We start from the raw sequence: 17,246 nt of genomic DNA on the forward strand, positions 1-17,246 counted from the left end.
TGTTCTAAGCTAATGTAGAATTTATAACCACCAATATACAAATCCACGCGTACGAAGTCGCGGGCAACAGCTAGTTATTACATATTCGCTGTTTTGGCGTAACGGAGCAAAGCCAGCTGCTGCGCGTAGAGTTGCCAGACGGTCGGGATTTGGCGGGATTCTCCCGATTTTTAGCATGTGTTCCCGATTGCCGACAAAGTGGAAATTGTCCCGAAAAACAGCTGCACGTTATAAAACAATAATTTCAAGTTCCGAACTGTCGTCGAGCGAGCGAGCGACCCCTGTCGAGCGCGTCATGGGCAGAGCAGCTGACGTAGTGCCAATAATGTAAAATATCGTTGTTTTTAATACAATTACTTTAATTTTAATGTTTTTTCCCGACAAGTCTCAAAATCCCGAAAAAAAATTATTTTTTCCCAATAATAACGCCTTTCGATCTGGCAACCCTAGCTGCACAGCTAGCCATGAATGTACGCTCAAGGACGCGTAAATGTCAATGAAATATTCAATTAGCATCATGTCATTCTAGTCTAGTGGCGTCTTGGTAGGGTCGCGGGTTATCATTGTTATTTTTTAAACTACGAATGTTGTTGGCAATTTAACACTGACACGATTGTTGATTGATACTGATAAGCTCAGCTGTGTTGCCAAATAGATCTCAAGGTCGGGAACTGGTACCATAACTGGTTAATGGTATTTGTAGTGCGTGACAGAAATAAATTAATGTTTTCTTACCATGTATAGAAGTAATAGTTAAAATATGATGAAATACTATTTTTTCCATTTGTATATTTATGAAGCATTCTTAAGACTGTCCAGGTGAATTAGGCCTCCCTAGGTATCAGGCAATTTTTATTTATTTATTTATTTAATCTTTATTACACAAAAGAAAAACCTTATAATACAAAAGGCGGACTTAATGCTTTTTATGTTGAAAATATACAAAAGATATTATGCAACAAACAAAACTAGGTATTTTCGTATGGCATTTATATTGTTGTCCTTTAAAGAAATAAATTAAATTAACAAGTTAACACTCTAAGTATATTTCCTTGTAACTGAGTGAAAAATTTGTACCTATTGTATTTTATTCGTAAAATAATTGCACAACTATAGAACTATTGTATATTTATGTTTACATATGCATAGTTGTTGTGTAAACATTTAAGTACTTACAAAAAAAAATTTAAATTCATACCTTTAATTCAGTAGTTTCACAGAACACAACATTAAGAATTCATAAACACAATCACGAACACGTTGTGCTATGTCAAGTTTCGAGAGGCGAATAGTGAGGTCCGCGAATGACGACAGACCGCAGACTTGCGACGATCAACACATAGTTTTAATCGCAATAATAGTCGCACCCTAGTGGTACAGTCGGCGGATACGGGCGGTTGTTTTATTAGTTTATATGTCCGGGTTTCTAAATACACGTTAGAGAAGCGGCGAAATACGGGGTTGTTCTATTAATATTTGCTATATTCGGGTTTTTAGATACACTTTTGAGAAGCAGCAAACACGGTCTCGGACTGACCGCACACTTGCGACAATCAATATATAATTTAGTCGCAAATCGCAACCAAGTGGTATAGTCAGTACCAGATACGAGCGGTTTGTCGTTAGTCCTATTATTTATTTGTTAGACACGGGTTTAGACACTTTAGATATGCGAATGCGGTACGCAACTGAAAGGACATTAGTAACAATGAACGAGGAATTAACACCCTATAGACCTATCATATAAGTAGTTAGAAACAAAAGTGATATTGCTGTTTTGTTATTGTTTGTTTCGCTACAAGTTTTGAGAACCGCTTGGTGTTCGCGAAATCGCGACTAACACAGAGATAACACACCTGCGTCGATAGTGTGACGTGAAAATCAACGTATACCTAGTTTAGCCGCACACATTGCATGTAGGGTCAGCAACAAACACCGAATTATTTTATTTTTTAGCCTTGTCCTTCTCTTACTTAAATCTGTTTTGCGCTTCCCCCGGAAACTTCTTTTCAGGATGATTATGATTACTTCAACCGTGAAGGTGTAATAAAAAACAAATGAACTAAGTAACTAAACTCCGCACTAATTTGAATTCCTTTTTAGGGTTCCGTAGCCAAATGGAAAAAAACGGAACCCTTATAGATTCGTCATGTCTGTCTGTCTGTCTGTCCGTCTGTCCGTGTATGTCACAGTCACTTTTCTCCGAAACTATAAGAACTATACTGTTGAAACTTGGTAAGTAGATGTATTCTGTGAATCGCATTAAGATTTTCACACAAAAATAGAAAAAAAACAATAATTTTTTGGGGTTCCCTATACTTAGAACTGAAACTCAAATTTTTTTTTTCATCAAACCTATACGTGTGGGGTATCTATGGATAGGTCTTCAAAAATGATATTGAGGTTTCTAATATCATTTTTTTCTAAACTGAATAGTTTGCGCGAGAGACACTTCCAAAGTGGTAAAATGTGTGTCCCCCCCCCCCCCCTGTAACTACTAAAATAACAGAATGATAAAACTAAAAAAAATATATGATGTACATTACCGTGTAAACTTCCACCGAAAATTGGTTTGAACGAGATCTAGTAAGTAGTTTTTTTTAATACGTCATAAATCGCCTAAATACGGAACCCTTCATGGGCGAGTCCGACTCGCACTTGGCCGCTTTTTTAGAATCCTGTGTTGATGACGATGACTAAGATTATTTGATATTGTGTTTGTTTATATCACAAAGAGTTAGATATTGGTTAGTGATTGTAGAATGTAAATTCTAAGAAAAATCGCTATGGCTACGTACATATCTTAGGTATTATGTATATGAAAATATTTGTGTAAAATATTCAGCTTTCAAACTCGAAAGCACGATTTTTTACCATCTACGTAATTGGGAAAATACTAATACTGGCACTACTATTGATGTTGTTTTGACGATATTTACAAGTCAATAATAATAAAAATAAAAATCTATGCGTGATTTCTTTGCTGGCAGTTCAAAGAAGTTTTTTTTATATAGCCGACTGTACGGGTATACTCGTTACTTCCCCGCGGTTGCATCCAGTTAACTCCCATTAATCACGCGGCCATTGTCGGCCGGTGGTCGATGATGTATGAGCTACTTTACTTTCCCAACAGTACGCTCAACAGATTATTGATATTTCACTTGTGTCCACGTGATGAATGGGCCTGGTGGGAACAATGATGTAACGTTCCCGGGAATATTTTATAGGGAGATGTGTAGCCCCTATGGTTAAATTACCTACCTACTTGTTAATCGCCAGACTTGGCACCGTTATCGGTAGTTTTATCGAACGGAAATAGGTACCTTGTTTCCAAGAAACGTTACCTTGTATGGTTTTAACTCACATTAACTTATTGTTCCCTGGTATAGGTAGGTTATGTGGTAGTTGAATTCGCAAGTCAACTGGTGTATGAGCGTGACACTGCTATGTGTGTATAAAGCGATGTCTCACTCGCAACCGGAGCGCCGTGCGAATTCACATCCAATGTGAAGACCGCCTTAGATGCCAGGAAATTACCGGGAACGAGAAATTCCCCGGCACAACACTAGTCAGGATAGTTTCATTCAGGGTACAATAACGATGTTTACGCTGAATTAAAGACACGTTGTTTGGAACAGGAAGGTTTTTGTGAATTGGAAACAAGCAATGTCATGCGTGAATAGCAGCAATGATGTGCCTCTCTTTTGTTTGAGTTTTTTTTCATCGGATTTTTTTAAATGGTTGTTTTTATTTTTTTTGTTACACAATGTCAGAGTGATATACAATACAAATATGCCGAAGCGACCATTGATATATAATATTAAGTCAGTGGAAGCGACAGAAAATGATATAAACGGTACAAAACAGGACTTCTTCCAGACAACCTTCGGGTAGCGAAATCAGCTCAAAAAGATTTAAAAATATGGCATTAGTAGGAATTTTACTATATAACTAGCTTAAATCTAAAATAGGCCCTTGAGGCATTGTACCAAGGATGCTGGCGACATTTCCTCGCTGTATAGCAATGCTGATACGTTGTGCGATGTAGCCGCCAGCTCTTCGGTCACCAGTTACGTCAACCAGACGCTTCGCTATAGTTATTAATTTCTTTTTGTAATACCACTGTATATATCTTGTTTGTAAATAAATTAATGTCACTATACGAGTATAACCAATTTTAAAGATTATTTCTTGATGCAATAGATGTTTCACATGCTCCAATAAGGAAAAAAGTGTGGTATTAATTTATATGCTCAAAAACACGAATCATGTTTTATTTAGACTATTCTTTAGTTTTTGTATGACAGATAAACATAACCTAACGAGATATGTACCTATATTACGTAATCACTGTTACAGTACGTGTATATGAAAATGATCGTACATTTTCAAGCGGCACATTATTTGACATTATCCATTCATGAAACAAATTGGTCTGCACTTATCGAAATTAAAGTGAGCACGGCAATTGCCGGTACCTAGTGGTGACAAACGCGAACACGGCAGAACTAAACAAACATATTTTTCTACTCGTCGACTGTAATCCTTGAATTAAGATTTCGTATAAGTACCAAACTGCAATTGGGTACTTTTAATGTATGGGCTCCCAACTCAACTATAATATTCATTTCGAAACGGTTTAGTCAACTATAATGAAATTGACGATTCAGATTCACAGCTCGCCGCCGTCAAGAGGATGAAACAAAACTATAGCTCAAATTAATTATTTATTTTAAGTTGTATAGTAGAAACAATTGCTTCATAAGTCAGAAACGCGCATGTGACACCCTTAATATAGCAACATCCATGAACTACGCGTTACGTAACAGGTATTTTAGCGACTTTCCGGTACTTTACGCCACATAATTGTGGCCTTTAGGTAAAAAAATAGTCACTTGGTGGTTACGTAACGTTTTACCAGGGGGAGGGGGGGTAAATGTCCAAAAATTGCGTTACGTAATACTTGAATGCTCCCTAGGCTACGGTTGGCATATTTTATTATTAGACGCGTGTTAGACGCCAATTCGGCAATGACATTCGTTTCGCGGGGTTTCCTCATCAGAACTCACAAAAACGTCTGGGTAGTGACTGTAGATGATGATTGATGAAATCGATGAGTAAGCGGAGTCGGACCAAGGTAACTCTGCGCAGACTTTGTAATCACACAGTGTGGCAGTGTCACCACAAACATTAACTGTGAAAATATGACGTCAGTTGTCGTCTGTCGCCATAAGCATATATGGATATGCTTGGTCCGACGACGCCATTTAACATTAACTGGCCATTCGTAGGTAAAGTGTCATTCTATGGAACTTGCTAACTATGTAAACAAAAGTCACTAGTAAATTCATATTTTTTGACGGGTTCAATATGGCGGTTTGTTTACATAGTTAGCAAGTTCCATAGAATGACACTTTATAGGTACCTACATAGTCTACATACATTGCAACTAATTGCAAGTTAAATAAAAGCTTGTTAAAAACCAGCTCCACCTATGGTAGGTTAAGATGTTGCTGTTCTTTTAGTGTCATCATGGACCTAGACTCGCCAGGTCACTGACAGCATGACGATGACATATGAGACTCAACAATGATGGCCACGACGGTACTAACTGTTCACACAAGTTGAATGGCCCCAAATGTGATGGACAAAAAAGTAATTTAGCCGCTGCCAGCGGGCGCAGCATGGTTCAATTTTTATCGCCTGTCACTATGTCCGTCATTTTCGCACTCACTTGTTAGAACGTGACAGGCATGGTGACAAGCGATAAAAATGCGACCGTGCTACCGCCGCATGTTATACAAGTAGAATTGAGAAAAATATCAGGAACAGTTAGACTAAAATGCTTTACAGTCGAATTACTTGCTAAAATGTAGAAAATATTTTTTCTTAGTGAATGATTGAAATTACAAATTTGGTATGTAAGTCTACCTACCTACCTTCTTACTAACCACGAACAAACACGAGAGGTATTTTATAATTGACGCTTAGCGTGCAGGTTTTAACTTAGCTTAACTATGCGTGGGTCGGTAAATACGTAACTCCAGTAATTGTATAACACTTTAAACTCTCGCGTTTTGTACAACGGGTCTACCGCGATATAATTTCATTGTTTTTACCTTTAATTCCGACGTTTCAGCTGAGTTGCACCAGCTGTGGTCACGGAAAGACTTCGGAAGGTCTTTCCGTGACCACAGCTGGTGCAACTCAGCTGAAACGTCGGAATTAAAGGTAAAAACAATGAAATTATATCGCGGTAGACCCGTTTGTGTAATTAAATAATTGTTAATTGTGTTATACTTTGTCCTAGGAACTATTGTCCGTTTGAAAATGACTGTTAGTAATAAGTATGATTCACCAATAGTGACTATTGTTCTATAGTGTACCAATAGCGACTACTGTTATATAGTGTAGGGTCAAAGAGGGAACAGTGGCTCGGAAAAAAATGGCTGGGTACAGTGGCTCACTCAACCTAATTCCAACATGAGGGAGGCTTTTTGCTTCCCTGCTAATGCAGCGGAAACATTCAGTAATCGAACAAATTCGATTGGATGAGGAATGGTTATTCTAACACGTAAGGATGCTACAGTGTTTTGTTTAGCGATATTCGGGTGACTGAGCCACTGTTTGCGTTGAGCCACTGTTCCCGCCTTGACCCTATTGAAGATAAAAGGGATACCCTGTTATATAAACAGCACGTAAGAAGTATAAAGTTAAGGGGTTATTATATTAACTCGCAATTTTCCGGATAACTGATCCCTTTACAAAAGGCCGTGGGTTTGAATTTAATGCTAGGTAGGTTTCGTAAAGTTACAAAATTTAATTTCGTTATGGATGACAATAGGTCTAACTGTATAGTGATTAGAAGAATTACTGTAGGTACTAGGTACGACTTTGTCACATGCATATTTAAAAAGAAATGTCGAATGTACGTCTATATCATGTACATAACAAAGCAGTCAGTCAGGAAATTAAGCGCATTGTTGGGGAGAACAACTTTCCCTCGTCCTCATGCGAAATGGGTCATGTCACCTGTTTACCGAAGCAACAACGCAACGTGTAATTAGGTACAAGTAGGGCGCTATCATTACCGTCCTATAGAAATGTACTGAAACGTTCAGATAGGACGCTTTACTGCGCATAGTGACAGAACTTAAAGCAGGTTAAAGTCATTACGCGCGCTGATGAGGATACAATGCTCAGTGATGGTTCTTTTCCTCGCATTCTACAAATTACATGTAGGTATACTTACTCGTCCCGCAGTTCGTCGTGGTCGAAAGACATTGTGGCTGTGACACTACACTACACTTTAATAGAATGTTTTCGGTATGAGCATGGATCGATGGAGTGGTACGCGGGTATCGCGGCGTGCACGGGCGCTGTCAGCGACTGAATGAGGCTGGCAAGGTTTTCCGCCCTAGGAGAATGCGCGGAGGGCTGCGCGCCGCCCAGCCTCTTAACTGTGAACTGAACTGACCGATCGTAAACCTTATTGCTACTAGATAAAGTTTATATTAGCCAGTTGTGTTAATACAAAAGTTTTCAACGCTTGCGAGGCTTAGCTCAGGGCTTCTGAAACTTTACTTTTGAATACAGTATGAGCTAATGGTTCTTAAATAAATTTTAATAGGAATCGATATTTGTAGGTAGGTACTTTTTACAGTTTTTACTATGGGATAAAGTATATGCAGTGCGCGAAACCTGTAATTGCATTTAAATCTAACCTAAACGCTTGGAAACAGTGCTTACAGTGTTTTTATCTTTATTGAATCAAGGCACGTACTACAAGTAATAAACACACCCATTATGTGGCCTTCACAAAAATTACAAAGATTATGAGCTTAGCAACATCGCAAAACTTTACGAATGGGATCATGTACGGTCAGAGATTTGAAACTCGTAACTTTTAATGTCTTGTCACAACGTCAATGGGGCATCAAAATTAATTAAAAGTATTAACCTTCATATTTACATCGTCAAGTGGCTCGTTTATTGCATTTTAGCTTTGTGCGTATGAAAACTATTATTTATAACTTCAAAACTTAAAATTGAACCTGCCCTGTTGACCCCTCACACAGGTAGAAGGCACAGCAGGTTTACACTTCATGAATAGAACAAAAACAATTTAGTAGTTAATTAATTAACGCTAACTACATAGGTACTAAGTTATAACCTCAATTTAACTTTACACACAGGTGCAAATGGTTATGGTGGTCCGACACACACTTGACCGGTTTCCTAAGTATGAAACTTCGTCGGTTCAAGGGCAAACCTAGTTTTCATTCTAAAAAATATGCGCTTACCCATTCGTTTTCCTTTAGTACACAACGCCTGTGAGAAATGAAGAAGCAATGCTTTAAAATAATAAAAATGTTATAGGTACACAACTAGAAAATAGAATAGAAAAATATTTCTTTGGTGTAAAAACAATATACCTTATTACCTACATTATGTTTCGTATTTTTAACCTTTTGGACGCCAATGACCGATATATACCTACGCACCGCAGGTCCAACGCCAAAGACGTATTAATCGGTCATTAAACAACTGTACCGATATTCGGAACCTAAAGTAATATATTGAGAGTGGCAACACTGTAGTTAGTCGTATTGTCCTTTTCTAGCATATACGTCCATCTCTCTCCCACACCCCCACCATTTCAGGCAGTTGCGTTTGACAATTTTGACAGTTACAAAGAAACGCAAATTACGTAGTCATTGGCTTGCTGTTTTTCCATCTGGAAGGTCGTGAAGCTAAACTGCTGGTGAGTTTTTGAATTTGTACCCCAGTTTAGCTAACTATATTGAAAAACAGTTTCTAACGGCTTTTGCCGTTCGAAATAAATATTTAAATTTAGTTGTCCGTTAAACTATCTAGCAAATAAAAATGATCCGGAATAGTGATGTGCAAGTGTTTTCAAAGGCTGCCTGCGCGCACCGTGGCTATGCCAATGAAAATACTAAAACACATGGTAGAAAACACATCGAGCTGGTAAAGCGTGCACGTGTCACCATTATAATTTAATTTTATTAAGTCTCTTCCGAGTCTTGTTAGTTTAAATCTTTGTGTGTGTATAATAACGGTTGAAATTATATAATACTTAAATGGTGATGTGTGGAGGTATACCCTTCAAGTGATTTGTGTTTTCGAATACGAATGGATCGGATAGTTAATACGTGTTACGTAGAACCTACGTATTAAGGTAGAAGCTTATAGACGTGTAGGTTTTTTATCTGTCCAAGTATCTATCAGCAATTTATCTTTTTATCCCGTTCCGGGTTAATATAATATAGCAAAATTAATTTTTTGGTAATAAACTTGCTGATAAATAACGTGTACCCGAATAGGAGTCGACGAAGCTCCGCTTCGCGGGGCTTCTATTTCCGCTCTAAGGGACACAAGGTAACGAACAAACCTACATCGCAAACATTGCATTTATTTTTGTGGAAAGTGAGTACTTCGGCAGTACATAAACTTAAATCTGACTAGACATAGAGAGAGATTAGCATGGCTCTGCGCAAGAATGACATGCGAATTCGTGAAGTATTTCACTCTGTATCTACCAACTTATCTCTCCAACTAGATCTTTGATTTATGTAGGTAGGTACCTACTTAAATATATAACTTAGCAGGTACTTACAGCCTAAAAGGTTAAGGAAAAGAACTCTTGCATGTAGGTGCTATATGTGCTTGTGTTATTTTGAATTTGAATAACTTGATTATTAATTCTATACGTAACTACATACAAGAGGGTCAATTCTTAAGCCTACTTACCTACCTACATAAATAGTACACTTAAATTAAACGTTTCAAATAAAATCGGAAGCCTGTGACATGGAAGGGCATTAACGATACGGGAATCTTTAGATTGATTCATTGACGAAGACGAATGATTTGGTTCATATTGTCAAATTATATTAGTTAACTGTAGAGTTAAAGTTTAGTTTTGGCAAATCTGCGCGTCACCGTGAATGACACTTTCTAAAAGTGCCTGTTAAAGCCGGCGTAAAGCCTTTCACCTTGTCGAGCAAGGAACCCGCAACTTAGGGAATATTACCCATAAACTCAGGGTATTTGATTTGAATGATACTTATTCTTAAACTTACGTCTGTTATGGTTCCACCTGCTAAGGTGCGCCTAAGAGAATCTTTTATTCGTTCACAAACTAACGTCAAGTTATTTGTGATGAAACCAATATATTATGTACCTATCTAAGCCTGCGCAAGGCTGCCATGTTTCCACCTGCGTAAGGTGTGCCAAAAGAATCTTTGATTCGTTCACAAACTGACGTCAAGTTATTGATGATGATATTATAACCTATGTAAGCCTGCGCAAGGCATGTCAGACATATTCACAGAAATATAAATGATATGGTCATAACACAGGCGTGCGAGTAGACCACAATCACAAAAATATTACAAAGATTAAGTTGTAAATATCTCTTTTTAGAGAAAGTAAAAATGGTTTAAAATAATGTTTTGGGTAAAAGATCAGTCGAAATAGGCAAGGCTTCGTTATTAGAGTTTTCATTTTTGTTTACCAATCTATTTCAAGGGTCCCGAACACCCTATTGGCTAAACCCAAAATTGGGGTAATTAACTGTGGTAAAAGTGAAAACTGCTTTCCATTTACATAACATTTCTAAAATTATAATAGGAAAAATAAAAACCTAAGATTCCAGGCCTATCTCGACTCATTTTTATTTTAAAGATGAAAAAATCTTTGCACCCTAATATATAATTGTGGTCTGGAGACGCTAAGCCTCATAACTTGGGTGGCATAGATAATACTAAGAGATTTAGTCACCTAATTTCGACTATAAGCCCAGGCAGAATATTGATAATTAGAATAAGGAGTGGTCAATTCTCCAAGGTCCATATAATCTGTGGACTCTAATTAAATCAGGCTCGGTAAGCTCACGACACGACAGAGCTTACGATTCCATTCTGAAATAAGCTATGTTTACAATATATATTACCCATGGTGTGAAACAAACAGCCTGCTCAAGGTGTACAAAGGGTCCGTTTAACGGCCCTATAAATATCTAAAAACCTTTGAAGTCTAGGCCTGCTACAATATGGCAGACTAGAAATAAATACATATGATCCCAATGTAAGAGCAGCTCACAGTTGCATAAATTATATTTGGCTGGAGAGCACTTGTCTTTCAGTTAACATGTTTACGAGTACCTACCTATGTACACGACATGACCAAGGTTACCTACCTTTTTACATAATTATTATATCCCTGACTGCCATGGTATATTAGGAAAATTATCATGTGCTGGCGGTGCTGCACAAGCATGTTTGAAATAAAATATACAAAACTGGCCTAACGGGCGTTTATGAATTATGTATTTTACACCCTTGTGTCTGTATTGTGACCCTGGAAGTTTTAAACCACCTGTATCGTAAGTGCTCCTATGCACGGATTAAGTTTATAATAAACTACCCATGCCCTAACCTCAAGGGCAAGTGCTTCTATGCACGGACCAGATACTGTTATCACTTATTTCACTTATCATGACTAGTCATAGTTTGATACTACACGTTTAATAAATTTAAGACCGTGGAATGTACCCACTACAAAAGGTTTTTAAAAATAGTGACTGAATGGTTAGCACGAACGGTTCTAGCACAGTTTCTGGGCGGTCACGTCTAGGGCATGACCCTCTAGTTCTCAATTTATACAAAATTATAGCATTGTGATACTGTTCGCTTTGCACAATAAAATAGGGGAACAGGAACACGCCTTGTGAAGCTATTTTGAAACGCAAACCTTTCAAAAATAGATTGAAATATATAAATAATTATGTTTTTGGTGTGGAACATGTAATTGTACACCCAAACAAATGCAATCATTTATTATATGTTAGCAAAACTCTGCCAAAGTGTTAGTCTGTCTCTACAGTGTAACCTGAAGGCATCAATGCACATGAATCTCTTGAAACATGGTGGATTAACTAATTTACACCCGGTCTGTGTCTTGCTCCTACCAAATCCACAAGTTGAGGACCTCAACCTATCTAGGCACCCTTCTTGCTCGAGACCTGAAAAATAATCTCATGCAGTCAGTGTCGGAAAACCAGGTCCACACTCTTAGCACTACCGTGAATATATCTAAGAAGTCTGTATACTGCCTTCCAGGAGGCGGGATGTTAATAGACTAGCCTATATAGTAGGCCAGAGATATAGTATACAAAAGCACACTGGCCCAAATCCAGTAATATTATATGCATTTCAGAATACAAAATAATTGACAATTCTGCGTATATTTGATATCAAAAAGTTACAATTACCTACCCTTAGGTCATAAGGAGGATAAATATACATAAATATCAAATAGATTCGACAAAGTGTTGACCCTAGCATTGGATAAAATAGGTTCCTCTTAAACGGCATCTGCGCTGTTGGCTTTGGGCCCACGGGTGCCCGGCAAAAAGTCGGGGACCCCATGGTTCCGCACAGTTATTGCAAATAATGTAAAATCACAAAATAAACACAAATTTTCATTTTGGTTAAAAACACATATGCGATGAGCTAAGGTTTCGAATTAAGTACCTTATTCTTAATCTCCAGATCTTTCCAAAGAGAAGACTGAATATTCAGAATTAAGCTATGTCTATGAATGGTTTACATAAATTAAGCCACTTTAGCGTTCAGAAACAATCAAGTTTATGTCTACTAGTAGGCACCAGATAAGGTAAACTACTCATACTGCATATATAGACAAAATAATGAGTACAATTAAGGTCACTTGATGATAGCTAAACATGAATATAAGCAGAATGAGCTGCACCTATACAAATATCATTGATAAAGCTCTGTGGCAATTCTACATTAACCATTTGAACGCCAAGAGCACCAAAAAGCGTCGTAACTAGTGCCCACATGAGTATTATGATATGGCTTAAGCTCTCAAAGTAACCTTCACAATTTTAAGTAAGGTTTGTTTAGGTCCATTAGCTCGCGTTCGCGTTAGTAAAGCGTACAAACGATTAAATGCATTTTATAGCTACAACCAAGTATATAGCTCACACTGGCTCACAGTCATTAAAAGAATTCAGTAAAATCATTAAAAGTATTCCCTATGACATTTTATTAAGTACCTACCCAATATTAACTTTGTGGGTAGTGATAGTGATATAACGAATATTTAAAATATTCGTCTACTTAATCCTGAGGGATTCTGGAAATAAGAAAGGTCTTGTCCTTGTTATATCCTGCAACTGCTTACCTTACTAGATAATTATTATCAAATTTGTCAATAATTGGGAGTTATAAATAAAAACTACTCGAGTACTTTATGATTTTTATCTTTTCATATTTGAATTACATCACTCCATATCACAGATGTTGTATGCTCCCTGAAGAGTAGACTGACTTATCTTCTTTTACATAGTTTCACATACATATAATTAAGTACTATAGCACCCTTGTGGTGACTCACTTATTTTCGTTGAAAATTTATAAGTACCTAAATTAAATACGTATATAAAATGTAAAGTTAGTATCATAATATAATGGTATATAAAATAGTATGCTTGACTAAATACCTCTCTCCTCACAGGTGTTAAAAGTGGTTAAAATAAAGGGTGTACTACATAATTAATTAAACACTCCTAATATAATAATATTACATATACATAATATGTAAGTACATGTATAATCACATTGGCTTGGCGTCTTCCCACCACCAGGCGATAACAAACACGTCTCAATATATTACTTTAGGTTCCGAATATCGGTACAGTTGTTTAATGACAGCGTTTTACACAAAAATAAAACGCTAATTAAATAACTTACCATATTCGGAACCTAAAGTTTTAATCCTGCCTGGTGTAAATATGTATAATTTTGAGACAATGACTACGTAATTTGCGTTTCTTTGTAACTGTCAAAATTGTCAAACGCAACTGCCTGAAATGGTGAGGGTGTGGGAGAGAGATGGACGTATATGCTAGAAAAGGACAATACGACTAACTACAGTGTTGCCACTCTCAATATATTACTTTAGGTTCCGAATATGGTAAGTTATTTAATTAGCGTTTTATTTTTGTGTAAAACGCTGTCATAAACCACAGAGCAACATAGACCTAGGTGCATATGCAAAAAGTTCAATTTCAGTTTTGACACTTCGGTGACGTGGCGTCTGAGAGACAGCTTTTGTTTGACATGGCGTCGAAAAGGTTAAGCAATATCCCCCCGTAGCCTCTATTTGAAAAACTTTTTTCATTTATAACTCCTAAAAAACAATGCATTGTAAAAGTACCTAACGACTTTTGTATAGAAGGTTTTTTATGTTTTCCCTTAGGGTCATTGTTCATTGTTGTTAATTCATACATTGTAATAAAAAGCCCTCGGGATCAATATACAGGTTACCTGCGTACAAAGTTGTTTGTCAGGTAATTTTTACTTTTTCTTCAGTTTAGACATTCAAATGTTTTTCTTGTAAGTATTAGGTATTAAAGACTAGCTTCTGCCCGCGACTTCGTCTGCGTGGAATCATAATGATGACTCACTGACTTAATGTGATGACTGATGTAAACTGTCCTATGATCTTCTCCGGGCCTTGAACTACCTCCATACTGACTAACTTTATGAAGAGGTAACAGACAGTCAGATACTTTCGCATATATAATATTAGTAGGGATTTCTTATGACCATCTACGGTAAGCTTGATTGTAGCAGAGACTAGTAGGTAATCTAATTGTAGCATAATAAGGTAATTATGTTCTAGTATTTTAGGACCGTAGGGTGGGACGCTAGAGGTTAAAGCTCACAGAGCCACTAGTAACTAATATTGAAACAAGTAGTAATGCTCAACACACTTTATTCCGAGAAGATACATAGCTGGAAGGGCACAACTCGAACGATACTCGACACACAGTAACATCTCTCGACGGTAGTCTTATGAGGCAGCTTGGACCGAGCCTCATATGCTAAACCCCTGAATTGGATTAAATAATGATAGGTAAACTGAAAACAGATGGATAATCCTAGAAATTTGAAAATCTTCTATCGCCTTTTGTCACTTGAATTCCTACGCAAGAGCGATAGAGAAGCAGATAGATGATTTTCTAATTTCGATGCTGGCGGTAGCCATCATATGGTCACAAAAGTCTTAACGGCTCGAATCTTTAAGGCTCAGCTAAGCCAACTCACAAAACTACCCAGCAGTGACAAAGCGTTCATATGAACAGCCAATTAACTAAAGTTAGATAGTTTAGATACCCCCTTTGTTTTTAGATTAGAAATTTTATAACCTCAAAAGTAGTGGTAACTATTTTCCTCCAAAATTAAACCTAAGTAACTAGGTCTGCACTGAATTATATATAGAAAAATATATAGTTATAGTGTCGTTTACATAATAATGCACCGCAATATTAGATATTATAGGAACCCTATCATTGCGGAAGAAAAAGTTAATTTTAGCACTACTTTTGAGGTTAGAAAAATACTAATCTTAAAAAACGGGGTAAGTATAGTGACTACACGGACTTGTATACTAGGCAAATGTCTCCAACCCAGCTCATTACTTCCCCCCGTTTTCTGTTTATTTGCAGTCAGTTGCATTATCATTCAAGGGGGTAGCCCACTGCGGCGCACCAAGACGACAAATACGAGTAGATGGAGGATAATTGCTTTCATAGTAAATTAGCATGGAGGCGCTAATGAGTGGTGACCGCCAGTGGTCTTACATTGTCTGCGCACAGCTAGGCAAGTGATTTGTGATCTAAATTAACATAAATATTGCACGCTTTGCCACTGCGAGGTACAGCCAGCAGCAGATGAACTCACGGATGAAATTAGCGAGAAAATCTTTTATTCTGATACGATGAGTATGGTCACGGTCTTTAATTGCTGCTCCCTTTAGGGTATTCGCGTATTTGGTTGTTCAATCTTTCGCTGTGAAATGTCCGAGGGGTATACCGGGGGTACGATTCTCAAAAGCTTGTAACTTGTAATACAAGTGGAAGTCCCTTTCTAACAAAGCTGTCAAAAAGTGACATCCGCTTGTATTACAAGTTACAATCTTATGAGAAACGGGCCCCTGTCCGTAAATAAATAATTGTGCCCGTGTAGGTACATCTAATGCTAGCTGTACACTTTATACTATACAAGTCCAAATGGCTAATATACACAATATAATTGCTGATATACTTTTAGTAAAATAAAGCACTTTAAGAGTGTCTTCTCAAAGAGGGTATATCTTTTGTGAAGTAACCTCTAAATTAGACTACATGCGTTAGATAATCTGGACTTAAACGGAATGAGGCATTAACGTATTTCGTCCGCGATTACTATATACCTAACATAATTAAAGCTCGGGCCCTATTTCAACGCTTAACAATTTTCGGGGTCGATAAAAGAAATGATACCTAATATCTAGGTATTGTCAATGTCAAATCCGTGAAATAGGAGCCTATTTCACCAACTTGACAATTGTCATCTGACAATGACAATTCGCTATCATATTGTTGACAATTATTGTTGGATATGGTTGCTGCTTAATTTCCCCGAAATGTAAAGTTGGTGAAACAAGACTGACCGTTGAAGAATCGAGCATGAAATCTAAAACATACATTTATTAAATAGGTTTTATCAGCAATTTAAATTATAATAATAGAGACATCACAAAAAAAGTATGCTTGAATAGACACTAACATAGATATTCCTAAGTAGATGGTTCAATATTTGATTAAGTAATGATTAGTTAATGATATAATGATTTACGATAAAACATATAAGTATTTGAATATTATATATATCGACATGGTCGTTCTTACTTCCAATAAAAAACTGCAACATAATAATCAGCACTAAAAGTTACTAAGACTTAAATATCTACATAAATAATAAAATACATTTGTACACCAGTAAAGGAGCGAGTTTTCTAAAATTCATTGGTAGAAAATAAATAATGTATCGTAAAACAGCGTATAAAAATAAAGCTTATTATTTTACACGGAAATCATAAAAAATTAAAATAAGTTTTAATTAAACAGTAACGTTTATTAATCTGTGCATGCGGCAATTTGTGAGTAAAACTATGTATTTTGTTTATTACATAATTGGTTTTCTTTGAAAAAGAAAATCAACACTGGGAACATCGACGGCCACCTATAGCACTAAATCTATTTTCGTGAATTATCTCTGGAGCTCGCATACTTTTGCCTTTGTAGCGTGCAAATACGTAAATTTAAAGGTACACAGTGGTCATGGATGGTGGCCGTGTGATTTGTG

The 17,246-nt window shown here is 36.9% G+C and overlaps 1 protein-coding gene and 1 non-coding gene across 2 annotated transcripts in view; one reads left to right on the top strand and one right to left on the bottom strand.

The window, feature by feature from the left end:
- The window catches only part of LOC134651871 (uridine phosphorylase 1), a 28,192-nt gene extending 26,871 nt beyond the window's left edge, over positions 1-1,321 (bottom strand). The window contains exon 1 of the mRNA XM_063506996.1: positions 1,199-1,321. The gene's annotated coding sequence lies outside the window, so the exon portion shown is untranslated. The remainder of the gene's footprint in view (positions 1-1,198) is intronic.
- Positions 1,322-9,454: 8,133 nt separating this feature from the next.
- On the top strand, positions 9,455-9,558 carry LOC134654994 (U6 spliceosomal RNA). The gene has a single exon (XR_010097401.1). It is a non-coding gene; the product is annotated as a U6 spliceosomal RNA (small nuclear RNA).
- Positions 9,559-17,246: the final 7,688 nt, after the last annotated feature.

This window comes from Cydia amplana, chromosome 1 (genome assembly GCF_948474715.1).
Source record: "Cydia amplana chromosome 1, ilCydAmpl1.1, whole genome shotgun sequence".
Classification (NCBI taxonomy): domain Eukaryota; kingdom Metazoa; phylum Arthropoda; class Insecta; order Lepidoptera; family Tortricidae; genus Cydia; species Cydia amplana.